Raw genomic sequence first — 23,810 nt, forward strand, 5'->3', positions numbered from 1 at the left:
TAGACCTTTCTGTGTTCTGCCCTTCCTTCTCTGTTTGCTGGCCACTGTGGCGGGAGCTGCTCTATTCTCTCATGCTTTTTCTGTCCTGATTGAAATTGTGAACCCAAATAAATCCTTATGCCAGGTAGGTTTTCTCCTTGGGTATTAGGCCATGACAAGCACAAGCTTGACTAATACCTACCCCCTCTCTTGGTTTAATCTCGCTCTGAGCCAAAAGGATCTTGTGAAAACTGAAGTTGCATCAGAACTCTGATCTGCCTGGCAGCCTCCAAAGGCTTCCCATCTCCCTGAGAACAAAGCACATAGTTTCTCAAAACCCACAAGTCTCCTTGCCTGGCCCAAGTTGACCACTGACCTTATCTTCTGGCAGACCTAGCCCTCAGTCCCTGAGCTCTGCCTTGCCCAGGTACCTCATCTGGGCCCTTCACGTCCTGTTCCTCCAGGGCTCGTTTCCTGGAGGTCCTTAAGGTCAGCCAGGCAGCCCACAGCCACTGTTAAAAGGTGCTCTGTCCTTAAGTCCTCATGTCAAAGCCACATGCCACCTTTAGTAACTGCTTTTCCCACCCCTCTGACTAAATATGGAAAGGATAATTTGGAGGGAGGGGAATTTATTTTGACTCCTGGTTTCAGAGGTTCTGTCCATGCTTGCTTAGCCTGCATGCTTAGGCAGAGCATCCTGGACGTGGTAGCGTGCAGCCAAGGCTGTTCTTCACTTCTTGGTACATAGGAAGTAGAGATAGATGGGTCTGTATGAAAGAGGAAGACTAGATACATCCGAGGACCCACTCAGGGACCTGTTTCTTCCAGCTAGAACTTCTCCCAAAGGTCCAAGAACCTCCCCAAATGACTCTGTGTTTGATTGTGACACTTCATATTGAAACCAAACAGGGCCAATCAGAGAGGTCTTCCAAGTTTCTAGTTAAAGGCTAAGTCCATCCCTTTTCCTTCTTTACCTCACACCCATTATCCTGCCTTGGGTTTGTTGCTTCATGACTTGTGTTCCCTTCTCAGATCATGTTTTTGCTGTTGTTATTGCTGGTGGTGTTTGATTTATTTATTTATTCCTTTCGGTGCCTATAGGTGCTCCAAGGTGGGGAGGGGTGGGGTGAGGGTGGGGTTTGCTATGTTCGCTGTTGCATTTAATTGATTAGATGGCATCTTGTTGTGAAAGGAAAGGAGGGACGACAGAGGGAGGAGAAACAGACAAGGCAGGGGAGAAATTCATCATTGGGCTCATTTTTCCTATCTCCACACAGCTGGGGCAATTTCCTCCAGCACAAACACTTTATGTGTCTCCATCCGTCAGGCCAGACATTTTCTCGCTCATGGATCCCAGCTGTATGTCATAGCAGGTCCAGACCCTTCCGAAATCCAAATTCCTCTTCGCAGTACATCAAACCATGTGCCACTCCCTACTGACACCCACAGTCTGATGAGCTGAATCAGACCAGAGCATCTTTGAAAACAGTCTGAACAGCATATTTCAAACTATCAGCCTAGCGCGAGTTACTTTCCGTCGACCCCACTCGCGGTCCCGTGGGCTGCTCCCTCTGGCTCTCTGACTTCCTAGCTCCGCTGGCTAGGTTTGGTCAGAAGACCTGGGGAGCTGCTAGAGATTTTGTGCCTGCTTCCTCTATCTTCCCAGCACCCTCAGTCTCCATGTCCTGCTGTAAGCTCCAGCTCTTATAGGAAAGCACTCATAGCACCTTTCTCTGCCACACTGGGGATGGAATTGTCTTCCTGTGTCTGCCAGTCCTTAAGCTTCAATCTCCCTTACTGTCTCACAAATCCTTCCTCCTTCATTACAGCCTGCCTGCGTGGACCTTGAGAGTAGCTAATCTATTTCCTCTCTACTTGAAAGCAGACTGTAAAAGGCGCAGGTCTGTTTCCCTGAGAGGAGGCTCTCAACTCTACAATGCCACTTTGCTTTTTGGAGCTGAGCTTAGAGGCTTTTCATAATCAGGGGGTGGGGGTGGGGGGTGGTGGGGATCAGCGAGTTCTTTTTACACAGTTCACTTCCCATGAAACAAAGACTTCCTGGGGAAACTTCCACCGATTGACCCACAGTGGAAGTTATGCCAATGCATACTCCAGGGCGGGGCTTGGTGACCTCTGGCTGAATGTTTAGTTTTAACGTTCTTACTGCTTAAAGGAAACGCTTCCCTCGACTTCTGAGCTGAGCAGGTATGAAAAAGCACTCCGCATGCTGTTCTCGGGAGAAGGTTTTGAATTCTTTGTCTGTGCTCAGAATAGTTCTGCACATTCTTGAAGGCACATGCCTTAAGTCCAGAAATCTGGGTGATGGCCAGTGGCAGTGAGCCTGGAAACATGTTATCATGCACGCAAACTGTTTAAGAAACAGGATCGTTTTAAACTTGAGCAAGTTAAATAAAATAAAATAAAAAAATAAAAAAAAAAAAGAAGTGAGGCATAGCCAAGGAGCCCTTACAGAGGCAATGGAGATGGGAACTGTAATACTGACCGAAAAGCAAAAGTAATACAGGAAGGAGGGAAATGTCACCGAGAGGAGGAGGAGCTTGGGGGGAAAGTCGACTTAATAAAGAGATGTTTTATTCCCCCTTTTCTTGTACTTTTGCTAGAGATGGGAACATATCTCTGAGGATATGTCATTTCAAAAGAAAACATCTCAGAGAATCTGGGCTATCTAGCCTTCGGGACAAATAAGGTAATTTCCTTCCTGGTGTGAACAGAACTCTGTTCACAGATACAGGGTTGAGGGCGGGAAAGGCTGGGGGCAGTTGTGTATGTCCCTTTTACATAGGAGAGTGAATACATGTGACAAAGTATAGAGAACACGAGTTGAGGTCGCCAAATAGCAGTCTATTGTTCCTGTGAAGGACAGAGAGGGCAGGGACTCTGCTGACTTTGAGGAGAAAGGACAGGAAGAGCTCATGGCCCAGCAGATGCTGGAGCACCAATCAGAGGTCTTGCTCACTCACTCTCGCAGCTGAGGGGTCTGTGACTTGACACAGGACCAGGATAACATTGCTTTTGTTTCAGTAGATACCCCAGAGTCTTCCTTTTTTTTTTTTAATTAGGTATTTAGCTCATTTACATTTCCAATGCTATACCAAAAGTCCCCCATATCCACCCACCCCCACTCCCCTGCCCACCCACTCTCCCTTTTTGGCCCTGGTGTTCCCCTGTACTGGGGCGTATAAAGTTTGCAAGTCCAATGGGCCTCTCTTTCCAGTGATGGCCGACTAGGCCATCTTTTGATATATATGCAGCTAGAGTCAAGAGCTCCGGGGTACTGGTTAGTTCATAATGTTGTTCCACCTATAGGGTTGCAGATCCCTTTAGCTCCTTGGCTACTTTCTCTAGCTCCTCCATTGGGAGCCCTATGATCCATCCATTAGCTGACTGTGAGCATCCACTTCTGTGTTTGCCCCCAGAGTCTTCCTAAGACAAGCCCTCCCTGACCTGTCCCTGAGTCCTTTGTGCCTTCAGCCGATCACAAGTGCCTTCTAGCAGGTTGCTAATATTTCTTTCTTAAAATAAATATTTCAACTCATAGAAAAAAAAATTGTGCATCCTAATGTGTACCAGGTAATGCTATGATAGACATAGGTATTTTATATTGTTTAAATAGGGATAAACATATCTGCCTCTGTATATAGTAAATAACAGACATCAGGTTCCTATCTTCTAGAGACATACAGTGTCTTATCACTGATGAGAGTCAGCCCACTGCACACCAGAACTCTGCTGCTATCCACTGTAATTCAGGACCCACTGACTAACCTCTCTCCTCCCTTCTCTTCCCACCATTCTCAGCCTCGGCAGCCGCTGTTCTACCTGCTTGTGAGAGGGCACTTCATATGTTACCTAGGAATGCGGGTAGTACGGTCCACGCTCCTGGGTGGCACTCTTCCATCAGCAAACAAAAGCCATGTACCACAGTATGCTTATTCTCGAGTTTTCTCTTAGGCGTTAATGCAATTTATCCTCTCTTTTTGCTTTGGTGGATATGAATGTTGAGAAAATGCAATAATATTTAGTGTTTTTAATCATCTCCTCAAAGTAGATTCCATTCATTCATATAATATCACTGTGTTATGCCAGGCACCAATAACCATTCACTAAGTTCCAGTTTTAACTGGTAAACATTTTAAAATTAGGTTTTTTTTCATTAGCATGGAAAGAAGTGTGTTTCATCATGACATCTTCATGCATATCTGCCATTAGGCTTGGTTCTCATTCAACCTCCTCCAGCTTTGACCTTCTTCCAGCTTTTGTCCCTCTCGTCCCTCTGCAGTCTCCACATCAGCAGTCCCAGTGTCCCTTCGATTTCCCCTCACCTGTAAAATCTCTTCTCACTCATGATCCACTTTGTCACCTTCTTTCTTACAAATACACACATGTAAACACGCACACATGTAAAATGACATTTCAAACCTAAGTTGTGCATATGAGAAGAAACATGATGCTTCTTTCTGGGACTGGCTCATTTCACTTGGTGCGGTGATTTTTGGACCTGTCTATTCAGTTTTCTCAAACATCATGGTGTCCTTACAGCTGCACAGGATTCTATAGTGCATATGTATCTTAGGTCTTCATCCACTCTAGATGTTTGTGGATAGCTAGGCCAGTTCTATCCATTCAACAGTGCATGTTGAAATAGCTCTGTGGTATGTGTATTTAGAGTATATCAGGAAAATAACCGAGGTCATTACAGTTAGATGGTATGGTAGCTCTATTTTCGGGTCATATGAGGAATCTCCATATGGATTTCCCAAGTGGCTGCACTCATTTCTAACTCCTCCCAATGGTGATTTTGGGTTCCTCTTTCCCATACCCTTGCCAGCATGTCTTGTCTTCTGCTTTCTCCATGAGAGTTATTTTGATTGGAGAGTTGGAGAATTATCAAAGTAGTTGGAATTTACATTACCAGTGGTTTTGTTTATTCCCCCCCCCCAATTTATTGACTGCAATGCCCACACAGAAACTCACTGTACAAATAGCTATAGAGGGTTCTTACCAGAGTAGAGTACAGGGAAGCAGCTTGTCTGTAAACATGGCTCCTGTTTTCCTTTGTGATCTTAGGCAAGATCCAGGAACCATGAAGAAGGAAGACTCATAGAATTGACCATTAAGTTCACTTCTGTATTTTCTGAATAAAACCAAACCAGCAAACCATCCACTGGGAGGAGACATTTGGAAACCTTCTAATAAGAAAATAACCTGTTTCAACAACTCCTTGCAAACGACCTAGACAAAGACTACCCCCTAGACAAAGACTACCCCTAGACAAAGACTACCCCTAGACAAGGACTACCCCTAGACAAAGACTACCCCTAGACAAAGACTACCCCTAGACAAAGACTACCCCTAGACAAAGACTACCCCTAGACAAAGACTACCCCTAGACAAGGACTACACACCCCCTTTAAAACGTGAACAACTTACAAAAGCTGTCTTTGGAGGAGGGGAACTTGATGGCGCAGTGCAGTTATTGGAAGATGGTCAATTTTATTAAGAATTAGGAAATTATAATTACAAGAGTAATTTCAGACACAGCAGATAGGCGCCTGTTTGTGGGGAGCTCTGTTGTACCCCTGCTAGGTGTGGGAGGGGAACACCCTGAGAGCAGCCGGCTACAGCAAGAGAACATGGGAGTGCTTAGCCTTATGACAAAAGCTTTCTCGTAGATAGATGCTAATGCATACCTGAATGTGCATGCATATATTATAAAACACATAAATATTTGTGAGCATAATTATGTACATTCTTTTTTCTTCTTAGACATAATACATATGTAAGAGAGCTCCAGACAGCAGTGTTTGTAACAGCAAAACCCTCAGAAACATGCTGCCATTGATCACTGGTGTTGCTCTAGTGTAATACCTGGGACCTGGTCATAGATGAATAAAAGACTAATTTTGTCACAGTTCTGGAGGCCTGGAGGTCCAAGGTGATGGGCCCATGTTTGCAAAGCATCTTTTCCTGCATCATTTACTCAGTATCAGTACCTGGGTGGGCAAAAGAGTGAGAGGGAGCTGAATTGACTTTTATAACACAGCAAATTATGAACCTACCCCTGTGATGGCGGCATTAATCCACTTCGATTAGGCTTAGGCAGAGCTTTCATAACCCTGCTCACCTCTTCAGAGACTCAACTATTAGCACTATTTTCTGGCTGGCCCTTATGTTTCTACCACACAAACTTACATATCAACACACTTGCTGCAGATGGGCCATGGCGTATGCATGTAGTTATCCAGTGAGATAGGTCAGGTCTATATATAACAATGTGAATAAATACTAGAAAACGGAGTGGAAAAGGACAGATCATAAAATGAAAGGCACACTGTATTACACAGTATGACATTGATGCAGGAACTATATGGTATATGCCTGCTCCTGGTGGGGCCAACATGTAGTGAGCTCACAGAAAGGATTCCTCACATGCTGGTTGGTGGTTCCCTGTGGGGAAGAGCAGAGGAGAGAAGTCATGCATGGTAGCAGTGCTATGGGGCATTCTTGTCTGCTCGACTCTAAAAAAAGATTTGAATTGGAGATGGGAAGCCATCTACACTTGTTAAGTTTAGATGGAAGGTAAATGAATTTTTTGGCCCATTCTTTATCTTTGAAATTTTATAATAAAAACAACACATTCCCACGGAAACTAGTCTTCAAATGAAATTAAGATATCTCTATAATTTATGACACAATTTCTTTCTAACAGCATCATGAGCAGGCACACGTGTATGAATGCTATCTGGATAGATGGTAGCTCTCCACGCTTCTGGTCATCAATACACCATCCTATCCCACATCTCTGCTAACCAGAAGCCCAGGCTAGGGTAGCTTTCTCTGCTATAACATGCATAAGGTCTAAAATAAATAAATAAAGTTATTGTATTTGTCTGGGAGAGAATCTTCTTCCAGCATCCTCCAGGTGCTGGTGTAGTTCAGTTGCCAGCATTGCGGGGTGCTCCCTTTCAAGTTTTCTGATCAGGGCTGCTCTTAGCTTTCAGAGGCCTCCCTTCTCCCACAGTTTACTGCCCCGTTCACCTCCAGAACTAGAAGCTGTGGGCAGATGCCCGTAGCTCTGCCTCCTTCTCATTATAAGACTCCTGTCTGAGTTACTTTTCTACCATTGTGAAGAGATGCCATGATCAAGGTAACTTGTGAAACCAAGTGCAGATCTTTTCAGTCATACAGAGCATCCCAGCCATGGCTGCATCCACAGAGACACCACGACCCTGGTGTGATTGCGGATTTGATGTGTCGTGCAGACACGTAGGGAGGATGTACTCATACTGGAATTTAAAATGATCAATGGTAGAAGATGGTTACAACATATACAGTGAGAATAGTTGATAGGTAGTAGAATAGGTGGTAGAATAGAAATCAGTATTTATTAGGCACGTTGGAGGAGCTGGGCACTGAACTGGGCACGTGGAATATGAAATAAGCACAATTGATAGGGATTTATATTCTAGGTTGCTGAGAGACTGAAAACCACCAATAAATCCTGAAAATTTGTATTTATATATATATATATTTGTATGGTTTATCCAGAAAACTTGGATAAAGAATAACAAGATAAGGGTGATCAAGAGTGTTTGTAAAAGTGAGTTTCATGTTTTAAATATTAAAACATTTCTGCTTTCATTGGAAATAGATTTTTTTCTCATATAATATACCCTGGCTATCTTTTTCCTCCATTTACCCCTCCCAGTTTCTCCCCACCTCCTCTCCCACCCGGATCCACCCCCTTTCTGTTTCTCATTAGAAATACAGGCTTCTAAGGGATATAATAAAACAAGCTATAATAAAACAGAATAAAAAACTAACACTTCAGAAAAGGACAAAACAAACAAAGAGAAGGAAAAGAGCCCAAGAAAAGGGACAAGAAACAGATATAGACACAAAGGCCCACTCTTTCACACACTTAGGAATCCCATAAAAACACTAAACTGGAAACCATAATATACACAAAGCACCCATAGGGTAAACACACACACACACACACACACACACACAGAGAGAGAGAGAGAGAGAGAGAGAGAGAGAGAGAGATACACACACACACATATATATGTGTGTGTGTGTGTGTATATATATATATACACACGTGTGTATGTATATATCTATATCTGTTTATATATGTATATATCTGTTTATATATATGTGTGTGTATATCTATATATGTGTGTATGTATATATCTATATCTGTTTATATATATTTTATATATATGTATATATCTATATCTGTTTACACACACACACACAGATAGAAGAAACAATGATTTTTAAAAAACCAAAAAACCATGATCCAATATTATGAGATAGAGAACCTCCAAAGTGAACTTCAGTTTTAAATGAGGTCCACCATAGTTTACACTTTGCCCCAAATATCTGTAGAAGCAAATACCTGTGGATATTTATGGTGTCTCTCGGGCCTCAGAAACCCACTGCAAAGCATCTGAGGTGGAAGTGTGTCTAGTGTCACTGAGGCAGAACAAGAAGGCCAGAAGCTTGCTGTGGGATGGAAGGAGAGCACGGTGCAGGGGTGAGCAGTAACAGATGGGATAGTTGACTTACATGGGACCTCAGCTTTCACTGTGGATCATAGGAGTTCCAGGATCTGATATGCATTTATATATGGCTTGATGTGGCAGTTGTGCTAAGGACAGATCTCACCAAGAGTAAGTGTGGAAGCAGGGTAGCCAGCAATCCTGAAGAGTCTGACCTAGGGAAGGGAAGTGGTACTGGAGAGGCTGCACGCTGGCCCTCCTTTTGCTGATACAAATGTTAGAATGAAGTATAAGAGATGTGTGGGATTCTGTTGACTGAAATAGGGATTCATAAGAGTTTACCAGGTTAGCTAGAGACAGAATAAGTAGTGGGGAAAGCAAGAATTCAGTTTGGACCTAATGAATTAATTAAAGAAAAAAAAAGCAAAAAGAAAGCATCTACATGATGTCACATTATTTAAGCGGAGAAGTAAACTTTCCATCGTTGATGAGTCCAGGGCTCAAGAGAGAGTTCTGGACTGGAGATACGTTGCTTGGAGATGTCAGTATGAGATTAAAGCTGGGGCCCAATGAGGTCATCACAGGGGAAACTAAAGGTGAAAATGGCATCCTGTTGTGCTCCAATTTTATAGAAAGAGAAGGAATAGACACAGGACAGAGTGATGTCCTAAAAGTTGGTGTTGAAGTCAAGACCTAAAAACTAGGCTAGGCCATGTGGGGTTCAGTGACATTAATGAGGGAGCCCTTTGGAAGGAAGGAAACATGGCCAGAGTGGACTTAAGGCATTGGGGATGGGCATGGGAGGAGTCTCTGCGTACAGGGAAATGGGCTGTGGACTGCCTGAGGGATATTCATATGTTGTCACTGCCATTATTAAAGGTAGAAGAAACAGCGTATCATGCTGGCTGCAGGGAGGGGTCTAGCAAGAGTGACGTGTTCTGATTATGTGAGCCAGAGGGAGATAGCTGAAGAATTATCTTCAGTATGTTTGGGGGAATTGGAAGCAATGTAAATGTAGAAGCCTCAGGACTCTGAGTAATACCCAACAGTGAGGATGCAGGAAGGGAACTCTTGAGTAGATCTTTAATTTCCTGGTCAGAAATGAAGGCATTTCTCTCCCTAGTCACTGTACTGACTGGGACATTTAGTATGTAGAGGGCTAGATTCTTACTTGTCCCCAACATAGCTATTGCTCATACAAGGCTCCTAATACACATGCACACACACAAACACACACACACACACACACACACACACACACACACACACACACACAGAGAGAGAGAGAGAGAGAGAGAGAGAGAGAGAGAGAGAGAGAGCCATGAAAAGTTCACTCAGTAGGTTAAAAGAGTCAAGCACTAGGAAAAAGGTAGAAATCTGATATTTTTGTGGATTCCAGACTGGGTTATTTAAATAAGTACACACCTAAAATCCCACCAGATGCCGATGAGGAGAGGAGCAGAAAAACTCAGACAAGCTGGCTGTATTGGGGTTTTGCCATTTGAAGAGTATGATGGTTTGTATATCCTTGGACCAGGGAGTGGCACCATCTGGAGGTATGGCCTTGTTGGAATAGGTGTGACCTGGTTAGAATGGGTGTGTCACTGTGGGTGTAGGCATAAGATCCTCACCCTAGTTACATGGAAGTCAGTCTTCCACTAGCAGCCTTTGGATGAAGATGTAGAACTCTCAGCTCTGACTGTGCCTTGCCTGCCTGGATACTGCCATGCCCCCACCTTGATGATAATGGACTGAACCTGTAAGCCAGGCCCAATTAAATGTTGTCCTTTATAAGACTTGCCTTGGTCATGGTGTCTGTTCACAGCAGTGAAACCCTAACTAAGACAACGAGGTAAAACCATTCTGATTTCATCAGGAATCTCTTCTGATATTTCAGTGGAGTACTGGTTTTTATTTAGAAGGTCTGTGTGGTAATCTGCCAATGCTTATGTCTTCCACACTTTAGCTTTGTTCAAACCAGTTTTCTTTGACTGAAACTCTGTTCCGTGGCCACAGGTTATTCCCAGACTAAAGAAACAGATCTCCACCAAGGATCTGTCCCAAGGGGCCCGAGAAGAAAATCAGCAGCTCAGCTTCATGTCTGCTCATCCACACAAATGGTCAGAGATCACATACATCCTGCAATCATGTCCAGTCACTAAGCTCTCTCTCCATATAACAAAGATGGTCTGTTCACTCTAAACAACACTTTAAAAAGAAAAAAAGGCTTATTGATTTTATATGCATGCGTGCCTGTGCCTTTTTGAGTTCATTTGCACCGAGTGCATGGAGGTGCTGTAGAAGCCAGTAGATGGCACCATCCCCGCTGGAGCTGGAGCTATCAGATCTGGGTGCTGGGAACTGACCACACATCCTCTGCAATAGCATCGAGTGCTCTTAACTGTTGAGGCATCTCTCTAGCCCCTAAGGAAATCTTTCTAATATTTTGTGAAACAGGATTGCATCAACGCATTGAGCCAAAGCAGAGCCAGGGCAGATGGCATCGAGTCCATGGATGGGGGTTTACATAGGAAACATGACTCTTTGACTCACTGGGGTTATTTTATTTGATCACATGTTTAGATATTGATAACACCTCCCTGTGACATTATCTGGAGAACAGTCGGGTATTGGACGCCAGGCTTGAGTTTTCTTTAGGCGACACCCCCAAGGACAGGGTAACCACAGTGATGAAGGAGGGGAATGACTTCGCATGTCACAGAGAGAACAGCTGGTGGTGAGGCAGGCTGAGGTGAACCTGCTTCGTGCTCAGCAGGTCTTGCAACAAGAGACATAAATAATGCACCATCCATGTCTGCTTGCTGCTGGTAGTTTAGAGCAGAGATTCTCAACCTCTGAGTCATACTGGACTGATAGTATTTCACATATCTTTTCTGCTTGTGTCATGAATGGGGACCCTTCTGTACTGCCACACTAGCAGTTGACCTACTCTGCGGTCGAACCCATGATACTTCTGCTTCCCTATCATCAGTATATCCTGTGCAATGGACAGGGGAAGGGCCTCTAGCTGAGGAGAAGAGTGATAAGTTTTACTGGTTTTGAAAATGGGATAAGGGCTGGAGAGATGGCCCAGCAGTTAAGAGCACTGACTGCTCTTCCAAAGGTCCTGAGTTCAATTCCCAGCAACCATGGTGGCTCACAACCATCTATGATAGGATCTGATGCCCTCTTCTAGTATGTCTGAAGACAGCTGCAGTGTACTCATATAAATAAAATAGATAAATCTTTAAAAAAATAGAAAAGAAAAAAGAAAAGAAAACATGATAAATACTACTACTAGGAAGTAAGTGAGGGCATTTAGGAGGAGGCCCATGGGTTGGGGGATGGTAATACTTGTGCGGTGGCACCAAGGAGACAGAAGGCAGGAAAGAAAAACTCTAGGTAAGCTTTCATTAGCTCTAAAATATATGCAGCTATTAGAGAGGGCTTCTCACCATAAAGCTATCAATTTAGGGACAACATGAGAGTATATTGTTAACACAGGAAGTCTCTATGAACATTGGATAAGAAATGCTAGAAGACAAGCCTTCCGAGCTCTGTCCGACAATGCTGCTGTGTAACAGTAATCTTGGAGCAGGGAGGTAGGGCAAGTAAATGAAATTAACATTCAATTATTAATGGAAAACAAGTGTCCCATGCACACAGACAGCTAGTTATTTTGAGGGACAGTAGGATATTTAATATGCAAGGTCATGGACACATGGGTCTGTGCCTGTGTATATGCAAGTGAGTGGGACTGTATGTTTGCATGAGCATGTATGTGTATGTGTGCATGTGTGTGTGTGTGTGTGTGTGTTTGTGTGTGCGTGTGTAGGGTGTATTCATGTTCATACATATATGTATCTGTGGAGGCCAGTGGATATTGTATATCTTGTATTGCTTTCAACATTATTCCCTCCACACAGAGTCCCTCACTGGACCTGAAGCTTACTGATTTGACTAGGCTGGCTGGCCAGTGGACTCCCAGGATCCACCTGTCTCCAACTCCTCCTCCCACCATGCAGGCCTCATTGGCACTGGCAGCCATAATACAGCTTTTACACGGGGCTGGGGATCCGAATTCTGGTCCTCATGTTTGCACAGCAAGCTCTCTTATCCATTGACCCATCTCCCCAGCCCTAGGTTATTTAAAGCAGCTTTTTAGAGGGACCTCCAGAGAAGGCTGGAACCTTGTACCCATCTGTCAGTTCCCACTGGAACCACCATGTTCCTCAACAGCAATGGCTGTGTCCTTCCTTTCAGGTTCTTTCCCCTCCCCCCACCATCCTCTTCCTCTCTCACTTCTTCCTTTCCCCTGTGTGTAATGCTGGCTCTAATGCAGAGTCTTCCTAGTGAACTGACATTGGTAGTGCTGGTAGCTTTAGTTAGATCAGTGAACTGCAGCCCAAGCAGTTCTGGGCAACTCCTCAAGTGTGACTATGGTTCAGAAAAATTAAAAAAAATATATATATATTTCCTGAAAATTGTCTGAGCCAGCTCAAGAATCTCTGATAAAACACATCTGTAAGTACCCTGTGTAGCATGTCTTTCAGAGGAAAGACAAAAGTGTCCTCCTGTTCTCCAACTGTTCAAGTAATGAGCCCAGGATTCCCGCTTAGGGGTCCTTTGCATAGGGAGGGGCATTTCAACAGGATGGATGGGCAGGGCTCTGTGTGCTCCTGATGTGTGGGAGAGTGGGGGAGAAGACAGTGTAGTGGACTGTCTTTGAGAACCACAGAGATGAGACAGAGACCCGCCTGGAGTTAAGGATGGACACATGCCAGAAACCTTTCTGATTCTTGTATTTCCAAACACAGCCTTTACTAGTATCTAAGCTGGCAGAGGGGACAGAAAAGGATAAAATGTGTTTGCAAAACTCCAAGTGAGGTAATTTCTGTCTCTAAATCCTGCATTCTATCTGTCTGATCTTGGCCTAGGAGTGAGCAGTCATATGCAGCATACATACGTATGAGGGTGGAAAATCCTTACAAACCAATACATTCTCTTTCTGGTTCTTTTTCTAGGGCAAGACAGGCCTGGGAACCTTCTAGAAGCTGCCCACCTGGAATGAACCAGTCGACTCCCCTTCTTCCCTCTCTCCCCTTCCCTCCTGCTGTCATCCAAGAGATGGCCAAGAAGCACAAGTCAGCATCAAGACACACAGCTGGAAATGGGACTGCAGAGGTGACTGACCATGTGGCCTAGGAGTCAGAATCCTCAAATGGGAAGGCCCTAACTGAGGGCAGAAACCCAGATCTACCTCCTTTGGTGAGCTTGTTGTGGCTTCCAGATGCAGTGAGGAAGGAACACGTGCCAGGTGCCTCTTTCTCACCCTGGAGCCAGGCACAAGAGTTATGCTCAGGGATGCCCAAGCCTAGGGACTATCTCAGACACAGGAGGTCACTCTCATGATGTGGTTTGAGAACCTGGGGTGCTAAAGATTATGGTTTTTTTTTCATATTCTGCTGGTTTGAGAGAAAATTACCTTTTAAAAATGACCAGTAGGTGGTCAGATTTTCTTTCTAAATTAAAAGTTGACATAAAAATACTTTTTTTTTGACTCAGCACTTCAGTCATTCTAGTTTGACCAATTGTCTTTCATAGATAAAGAACATGCAAGAAACAAATGTGCAAAACCAAGCACATTGTAACATTATAATAGTGAAGACATATGAATTATGTAAGCGTCTAATTACAAGGGAATGGCTGAATAAATTATGGCATGTGACAGAATACTTTGCAGCAGTTAAAAGGAAAATATAGAGACTAATAAACTGAGTTGTTGAGAAAAAGAATGTTGCAAGTGATTTATACAGTCTGCTGTCAACACCAATTATGATTGAAAAATTTAAAAACCTATATTCACCTGCATATCTGTTTGTTCACCTATCTTGATACACAGGAAAAGCCTATGTTCTATTTTCCTTTCTGTTGCTGTAACAAAACTTAACAAAAGCAACTTAGGACCAGAAAGGGCCTGTTTTAACTTACAGTCTACCACTGAGGGACACCAGGACAGGAACTCAAGAAGAACCTGAGGCAGAAACCATAGAGGAATGCTGTTTGGTGACTTTCAGATAGGCTACGTGGCCAGCTTTCTTATGTGGCCCGACCCACTCATCTAGAGAACAAGTAGTCAGGATTCCTTCTGACGTTTAGGGACAATTTCACTTCATAGACTTTCTGATTCTCCTCCCACCACAGGGATACACCCATCTGTGGGTGGCAGCAAGGCCCACCCAGCCACTTCTTGGTCCTCTTCGGGGGACAGGCTAACAGGCAGCTGTGTGGGGCCTACTAAGCTTCTTGTAGTGAATGCTCTATGAGTACTGTACTGTCCCATAGCTCCATGGCTCCGGCCTCCTAGCTAAGACAACTATTTTGATGACTAAAATGCTTCCTGGAAGATTTTCACATTCACAAAGCTGCATGTCAGGCTAACAAGTGAGTGTCCAGAGAAAGGCTAGAAGCTGGACTCTTGAGTCTGAGCCCTGAATCTCTAAGGTAAAAGACAATCCTAAGAACTTTGTCCTCACACCAGTGAGGGGAGACCATGCTGGCTCAGCCTGTGTGCATCCTTCGTTTCCTCACTGATATAAGATGGGAAAGATAAGTAAGTCTCAGAAACAAGTTGTGAGAATTAAACATACCAGTTTCCTTATACCCTTTACTTTGCTTGTTGGGGTTTTAGCCATCTGGTCAACCAAGGTCTGGAAATACTAACTCTGAAATTTCAGATATAAACATTCACAAGCTTTAAACTGTGAACCACTTTGAGAAATGTGACCAAAACCCAAAACTAAACTAAACAAAAAAGCTACTAATGTCCTATAGTGTCCTGAGTCGGGCATCTAGTCCTGCCTGACATAGGGAATTGACTGTTCCTTTGTCTGGTGTATCCAAACTGTACATGCCATCTGCCTTTCAGTCAATGAGTGGCTGGATTTTAGGTTCGCCTGTATGGTATAGCAATGCTTTTGTTGAAGTAATCACTTTCCCCTCGTCATAAGAGACACCAGGGCATGGAATGCAGCACAGGTTAACTCTGGAACTCAGTAGAACAGTGTTACACATATGGAAAATACACCTTATTCAGGGTCCAGTACTTTCTGTTTCAAGCAACTATTGGGTCTCTTAAAATCTATCGCTGTGGGTAAGAAATGGGCGACAGTACACATAGTGAATGCTCATGGTATATGTTACCATCCCCGATGTCTTCTGGATCCCACAACTGCACTAACAGGAACACACTACTGCCATCCCACAGTGAGGAAATGTAGGCTCAGGTATGTTGAGTGACTAGATGAGAAGCATTAAGTGGCAGATCTAGGGCCCTCCATCCCGAGGTGATTAAATTAGTTCCCTAATACCAACAATACAGCAGCTCCATCCCTGGGTGGAGGGCAGAAGCTAGGCAATTAGCTGCTGGAGAGAGAAATATAAATGAATATAAGAGTGCTCCTTTATTTTAACCCAGGGGTGCACCATGTTAGTGTTTTTTTTCCGACTCCTTACTAGCATTCAGGGCGTCTTTTCCAAGGCTCCCAAATCGAAAGCCCCACCAAGGTTTCTCTTCCTTGTCACACCCCCTGGAGCAGGCATGAGCTCTTTCTAGTCAGAGTCTTTTCCACAGTGGAAGAGGCCAGCTGGGCTGTAGAGCTGGAGAGACTCAAGAGTGAGGACCATGGAGCCCACCCCCACGAGCAAAGTGGGCGGTAAATCCGTTGAGACTGTTCTGCTGTGGAAAAAAAAATCAATTTCCCAGTTTCCCACGTGACAGGAAGCTGCCTCTCAGAATAAGTCACTGCTTAGCCTGCAGCTGTGTGGACATTTGGGGCATGAGCCAACAGGAAGCTCTGTCAAGCAGTCCAACAAAGGGGGAAAAAGACAGGGAAAAAGGCCCTGCATATTATAAATAATGATGACATATGATCTCTGGTCTGGGTTTGCACAAATTCATTGAAATTTCTAGATGTGTTCTTTGTTGAAAGGCAGCCTCTGTTATTTCTCCAATGTCATTTATCAAGGGCCTAAGTGATGTACTTGCAGTGAACAATGACATCCATACCCCCAACACACACACACACACACACACACACACACACACAAACACTTTGCACATGTTGCCCTTAGGAAGCTCATGTTCTCAAGGGGAGTGAGGAGAACAGTTGTTTAGAGTAATAACTGTATGATTTATGCAAGGAGTTAGTATAATGAAAAGAAAAGTCAAAATTGAAGAATCTCTTCTAATTTGTGGGTAGATACAATCTTTTTTGGAGAAAGCAACATTTAAGCAGAGGACTAAAATCTACAAGGAAGATTGGCCAGGCACAGGGAGAAGGGATAGACGTCTAGACATTTGTATTCATTTACCAGTGTATCATCCATTCATTCACTCAACAAGTATCTATCGATTATCTCTTATTGTTGAGAAATGTTCCAGAAACACTCATGAGCACAGAAGATGATGTCTCTGCTTTCACAGTTAAATTCAGAGTTCTTGGGATTTGTTTATGGATGGCTGTGTGGCCAGCTAGTCTCAATACTTATGGAATTAAAAACATTTTATTTTGGTCAGAGTGAGGAAGAGCCTTAGTGGCTAGTTTATCTTCACTCTAGATAGCACTGTGCATTGCAGCTGGGCTGGAAGGACCCCTTTACAGCTGGCTTCTTCTCTCATGTGATGGGCCAGGATCAGTTAATGCTGGCTGAAGGCTGGTTTGCTCATACACAGAATGACCACTCCAGGAAGCTGTTAAGAAGCCTGGAGAGTTTTGTGACCTAGTGTTAGAAGTTCCTAATTGTAAGGGTGTTACCACTTCTTGGTCAAACAAATCACTTATGGCCATTGCTGTCTCCAAACACAAGGCAAAGTGGAATCTCTACAACACACACTGTACAGAGTATAGAGTAAATTTTCACTATTTAGCTTTTAATAGAGAAAGTTTGCTGATACCTGCTATATAGATCTTATTAGTTAAACACTTACGTTAATGATTAGACTAGAGCTATACACTAAGCCATTTAATCTTCATGACAGTCCTTTGACTAAATATTAACCTGGTTTTATAGATGAAACATGGATATTTGTGACTCAGAAACATTTCTGAGATCATATTATTAGTAGCCTTGATTCACGTTGTTGACATTAAGACCTTGCCTTTAAGGACTTTTGTGGTGGAGTTTTTTTTTTTGTTTTTGTTTTTGTTTTTGTTTTTTTAAAAGGAGAATAGCCATTTGTGCCCATTGCTACAATATTGACAAGTGTTGAAGGCAAGGATCCCAAGTGGCCAACCGGAGACAGGCAGGTCCTTTCAGGCCATGATGAGCTGTTCGTGTTCTGGTGAGCAAACAGGAAAAGATGATAGGATACTCATGCATAGGAAATGACAACACTGGGAGGTAGGGTACCAGGGCAGACTGCTTGGGGATCATGCCCTTTGGTCCATGCTCTGGGAACCTGGTGTGTCCCTTGGGAAAAATTTCCTCATGCCTCTTGCATGGGTGCTGGTTCCAGGGTGAGGACCAGAGTCAAAGTTAGGGTTGATAACGAGAATGCACAGATGAAGAGAGGGACCTAAAGTGAATTGTCGGAGCCAAATTTCCAGAATCTCTGAGTGTGCTGGGTTATATAACAAGGGAAACCTGGAGCTATGGTAAGAGTTATGATTATAAATAAGGTGGCTTTGAAACAAGGAGATAATACCTAGATTATCCAAAGGGATCCAATGAAACCACAAGGGTCCATCAAAGTGGAGAAAGAAAAGAAAAAAAAAAGAGTTCAGAAGAGACATGAAGATGTGGGATACTCGAGTTTAATGATGCAGTAAGTGTCTATGAACCAAGGGATGCAGGAGGCCTCTTGAACCTGACAGAGGCATGCATTGGATTCTCTTCTAGAGCTTGCATTAGGAACACAGTCTTTCCAACACCTTGATTTTTCACCCAGGGAAATAGAGCTTAGACTTTGTACCTCCAGCACAGGAAGACAAACTATCTATGTTTAGCCACTAGATTTGTGACAATTAGTTATAGCAGCCAAAGAAAACTACCACAGAATAGCTTACTGGGTATCATATCCTATGAGGGTCCTAACAGTACAAGGGTGGTAAATCAGGCAAGTCTGGGTCAAATTAAGATAGACATCTTTTGTGCCGAAAAATCATCTGTGAACTAAAGACAGTGGTCTAAAGGGAACATCTTAGTTCCCTTATTAATAAGTCTCACTGTTCATGCTAATGATGTCACTATTACTGTAGCTTAGCACTTCCTACAAGCCAGGCTCTCTACACATCTCATGATACCCATATGAAGAAGTTTTGGATCACATTTTTTTTTCTAGATCAAGAAAGACTCTAAGGAAAGTACCCAAGGAGCTAAAGGGATCTGAAACCCTATAGGTGGAACAACATTATGAACTAACCAGTACCCCAGAGCTCTTGACTCTAGCTGCATATGTATCAAAAGATGGCCTAGTCGGCCATCACTGGAAAGAGAGGCCCATTGGACTTGCAAACTTTATATGCCCCAGTACAGGGGAACGCCAGGGCCAAAAAGTGGGAGTGGGTGGGTAGGGGAGTGGGGGGGTGTATTTGGGACTTTTTGGATAGCATTGGAAATGTATATGAGGAAAATACATAATAAAAAATTAATTCTAAAAAAAAAAAGAAAAGAAAGACTCTAAGAGCTTACAATATTTACATAAGGGTGAACAAGGTGTTCAATAGGTTTGAATTCAAATTTTACTTCATTTGGGGACATGATTATGTTAAGTATGGTGAGCTTTTGTTTCACTTTCAAATTATTAGCAGGGAGAAGAAAGTAAAGTTTAGCAGCCTAGTGGAGGCAGAAAGGGTGCCCATCCTGGTTGGTGACTAATTATCTCTACCTAGAGCAGTGGTTCTCAACCTTTCTAATACTTCAACCCTTTAATACAGTTCTTCACATTGTGGTGATCCCCAACCCTAACATTGTTTTATTGCTACTTCATAACTGTAATTCTGCTACTGTTATGAATTGCAACGTAAATATCTATGTTTTTCAGTGGTCTTAAGTGACCCCTTTGAAAGGTCATTCAATTCTGCCAAACTGGTCACCACCCACAGTTTGAGAACCATTGACCTAAAACACCATTTAGCACATAGTAAGTAGTTCATATATAACATTTGCCACTGAGTGGAGAGATATGTGGATGGATGCATGAAACTGTAAACCTAGATTAGAGTCCAAGGGCTTTAGGGCTGAGTGTGCCTCAGGACACCACACGCAGTATTTAGATGGATGAAGATGGGTTGAGGCTGAGTCCCAGTGAGCTTCAGGGTGATACCATGAGTGACTCAGAATGCTCTGGGAAGAAGTGGGAGGTCTAGGATAAGTAGACATTCTAGAAGCACAGGCCATAGGGTTGCAAAGCAGCAATTCACATTTAGCTGATTCTCTACCAGATATTCTAAGTTGAGCTTCACAAAACAGGAGCCTGCGTGGGTTGTTCTACTTTCAAGAGTAGTCATCAGCAGACAGTAGGAAGCAGGGGATACCCAATCAGACACAGAAGAGAAGAGGCTGAGCCTTTGAAACAGGACTATTTAATTTTCAGTCTGTCATGAAGTTATAGACATTATCGATGACCTGGGGAAACTGGAATTGTCACTTTGGTTCTATGTTTGAATTTCTCTTGTTGAGTCATGAAAACCTGAGGAGAAAGGAGGCTGCAGGCACAGATGGGTAAAGAGAATGGAGTACATTTTTTTTTTTTGTAGAAGGATAAATAGAGTAAAGAGGGATGATTATTTCCTCCAGGGAAGTGAAGATACCTACACACCTGAGACAGGTGAGAATATGCCCTGCAAACATGAGCTGAATGTGGTGACTTGGGACCAGTTTAGCTGTGGAAAAAAAAAAAAACTTGTAGACTTTCTAATGGGTCAGCCATGAGCACTCCAAATGGAGGAGTTAGGGGAAGGACTTTAGGAGCTAACGGGGTTTGCAACCCCTTAGGAAGAACAACAATGTCAACAAACCTGAGTCCCCAGAGCTCCCAAGGACTAAACAACCAACCAAAAGAGTATATACATGGAGGGACCCATGGCTCCATCTGCATATGTAGCATAGGATCGCCTTATCTGGCATCAATGGAAGGGGAGGCTCTTGGTCCTGTGGAGGCTTGATGCCCCAGCATAGGGGAATGCCAGGGCGATAAGATGGGAGTTGGTGGGTAGGGGAAGAGTACCCTCATAGAAGCAATGGGGAAGGGGATGGATTGGGGGTTTGTGGTGGGGAAACCAGGGAAGAGGATAAGATATAAAATATAAATAAATAAGATAACCAATAATAAAAATAAAAAATAAAGACTGGAGGTTGAAACTAACAGTGAAAAGCTCCGGGCTATCAAATGCTCTCTGCTGAGTCATGCAACAGTGGATTGTGGTATTTTCATGGCCTGAATAAAATTAAAAATGAGTTTCCTCCTTGTTCGGTGTGATTAAAAACTTTATAACAAGGCAGAGTGTGCACTGTAGCTTGTGGGTTTAGGGCAGTTCTAGGAGACAGATATTTCAGAGAATTTATTCCTTGCATGATATAATTAGATGCATTTCATGAAGATAATACACAATCCATCCATAGAAGAAGACAGCACAGTAGTGGCTGAGAAGCTAAAGGTGGGCCCTTCTGTGCTTGCTGTGGATGTCAGCAAGCTTGTTTCTCATGTTCTCCATCTGTGAAGTCAGAACAACGAAGACCCTTTCATGGGGGGTCGTTATGAGCATTACAATGGGCAGATATGGCATGCTCACAAAACACATGCTTTTTAGTGTGCAGTTCTCAGCTGCTCCATGAGATTTTCAGTTCTCACAGACATTTCAATAGAGCTGTTGTGCATATATATGAGTAGTCACTGACCTGATTGATTTATTTTAGTTTATTTATTTATTCACTTATTTGTTCTCCCTCTCTCTCTCTCTCTCTCTCTCTCTCTCTCTCTCTCTCTCCCCCCCCCCTCTCTCGCCGTGGCTGATTTTTAAAAATGAAGATGACGGGATGTGTAGAAGACATGAAAGACTATTTAATTTTCAGCTCTTCGGGTCAAGTTTGAAGTAGAAAGAACCTAACAATCTGAATGCGGTATGAAGGCCCAGGCAATTTGGGCATATTTTGAGGTCAACCATTTACTCCCCCAAATGTATGGATAATAATCTCATGATATGGCTGGATGTTTCTCTGTCTTTGCATATCGTAAATGTGGTAAGTCTGTTCTGTTATCTGATGGTCTTTCCATCTATTCCTTTTACCTTCAGGGACAGACATATATACATACACATATGCATATATATGTATACCTTTTACTTGGGATCCCAGGTAGTAGCCCCAAAATGTTTCTTAACATGGACTCCTGGTGAGATCAATTATTTTCTTCATCAAATATCAGTGTTTGTTCTGTTTACAAGTATCTGATGAGCTAAACCGTGACATGTGTTCCATAGAGGATGGCTGCATTGATTCTGGGAGGTCAGGAGAGTTCTCTAAACCCAGGCAGTACAGTGCTGATATGTGGATGGGTCTGTTGCTTACTAAATTCTTTATCGTACCTATCTGTGGCTTACGTCAGTTTTGCGTCTTTGATCTTTAATGGTGTAGTGTTTTTTAGTTCTCAATATATTATTTTTTTTTTTTTTTAGTAAACTGCATAAATGACTCATCGGCAGGAAATGTGGGTAAATAGTCAACCTAACTGAAAATACAAATAGATGCTTTTTTTTTTTTAAGTGTGGGGGAAGATTTACTTAAAGGGGAAAGAACCTTGAAAGGACAAGCAATACTTTCCAATGCTAAGTCTTCTGCCTTCTGTAGGATTCTAGCTAGCCCTTTTCCAGGAATAGGGAATGTGAGTCTAGCTGCTACAGAGGTCACTGTCCACATGGGGACATGAGACTGTTGGTTCAGAGTCGGCAGCTTTTACTAGGAATGTAAGTGCAGACCTGCCTGTGTGTACAGGGTGTTTGCTCTGTAATCCCCGTGAGAGATCTTTCTGGTCACTTGCTGGAATGATGCTGTGACCTTCTACAAACAGATCTAGTTTTGTTGCTCGCTGTATGCAGTTAACACTGGGCACTACCAAACATACCATGAAAGAATGGCATGAAAACTAGTATCTAGATGGAATCATTACCATATGGGCACAGACATCCTCTCGATTACAGTGTCCGCATGTCCCTGATTCTGAAATCATCCTCATTTCCATGTAAACACTCTGGTTCACATGACAATCTCGGGGAGGGGAGGGCCTACAAGAACCTGTCTTGTATCTCTTCCCCAAGATGAGAGAGAACCGAACCGTCCCGTCGGCAGTGATGAAAGCATTGTCTTTCCAGATTTCATGACTGGATGGAATCCAAGTTTCAAAGTTCAGGGGGCCCCTGAGCATGCCAGAGACTTTGCTGGGTGACTCACCAGAGGTGTAAAGATCTCCCTCCCTTTGTTCCTGCCGGGCAACCACCTCCCTCTGCTGTGCTGTCTTTTCCTTCTTGTGTACCGCACAAGGTATTTTGCAGAGTCTCCCATCCAGCTGTGTGCCTGAGACATCATGAGACATCCTGTTGCATTCTGGTTTTCAAATGTGAAATATGTATTGCTAGTTAATTTTCTGAAACTAGTTATCAAGAAACATGGCCAATTAAAGATAAAATTTAAGGTGACACATTACCTGGCCACATGGAAATGAAATAATAATGGCTAGGTTTGGAGAGGCTTTTTCTATGACTTAAAGTGATAGCAGCCATTCCTTTAAAATACAGTGGTTGAAGATATTGGCTATACCAAGTGCCCAGCTTGGTGACAGATTCAGGTTAGACTCTATTCTTTGTGACTCTGGGAATTCCGACATAAGAGAAGCATGAAGAAAGGGGGGACAATTTCAGAACTTCCATTTGAGCAGACCTTGTATGTGGTTCAGCAAATGTCTCAGTAACTTGGCGAGGAAATGAAACATGGCTATGTCCTTAGAACATTCCCATATGCTGATACCCCTGTTCATATTGTACCAATTTTATTACATTCTTACCTCCAGTGTTAAGAGATTGCTACTAGACATTCTAATAATGGCACCAGCTAATGCATAGAGCCACACTCTGCCAAGATCAGTCCCAAGTGCTCGGTGCTTATATCTCTCTTTGCAAGACATCCAGAATGTAGACATGGACACTAGCCACGTTCTGAAAATGTGACCAATGAAGCACTGGGGGATGCCATAGTCTGTACAAGGGCTCACAGTGCCTGTGAGCCAGCAGCATTTGATGAGTAGAAGTA

General features: G+C 43.2%; 1 long non-coding RNA gene across 2 annotated transcripts; it reads left to right on the plus strand.

The window, feature by feature from the left end:
* The first annotated feature begins 2,072 nt into the window (after window positions 1–2,072).
* Window positions 2,073–21,985, plus strand: Gm30961. Of its 2 annotated transcripts, XR_386182.2 has the most exons (4): window positions 2,077–2,184; window positions 2,601–2,686; window positions 13,532–13,775; window positions 21,538–21,985. It is a non-coding gene; the product is annotated as a predicted gene, 30961 (long non-coding RNA). The 2 variants fall into 2 exon arrangements; XR_877345.2 differs by lacking the exon at window positions 21,538–21,985 and having other exon boundaries at window positions 2,073–2,184; window positions 13,532–14,299.
* The last annotated feature ends 1,825 nt before the right edge of the window (window positions 21,986–23,810 follow it).

Source organism: Mus musculus, chromosome 18 (genome assembly GCF_000001635.26).
Source record: "Mus musculus strain C57BL/6J chromosome 18, GRCm38.p6 C57BL/6J".
Lineage (NCBI taxonomy): Eukaryota > Metazoa > Chordata > Mammalia > Rodentia > Muridae > Mus > Mus musculus.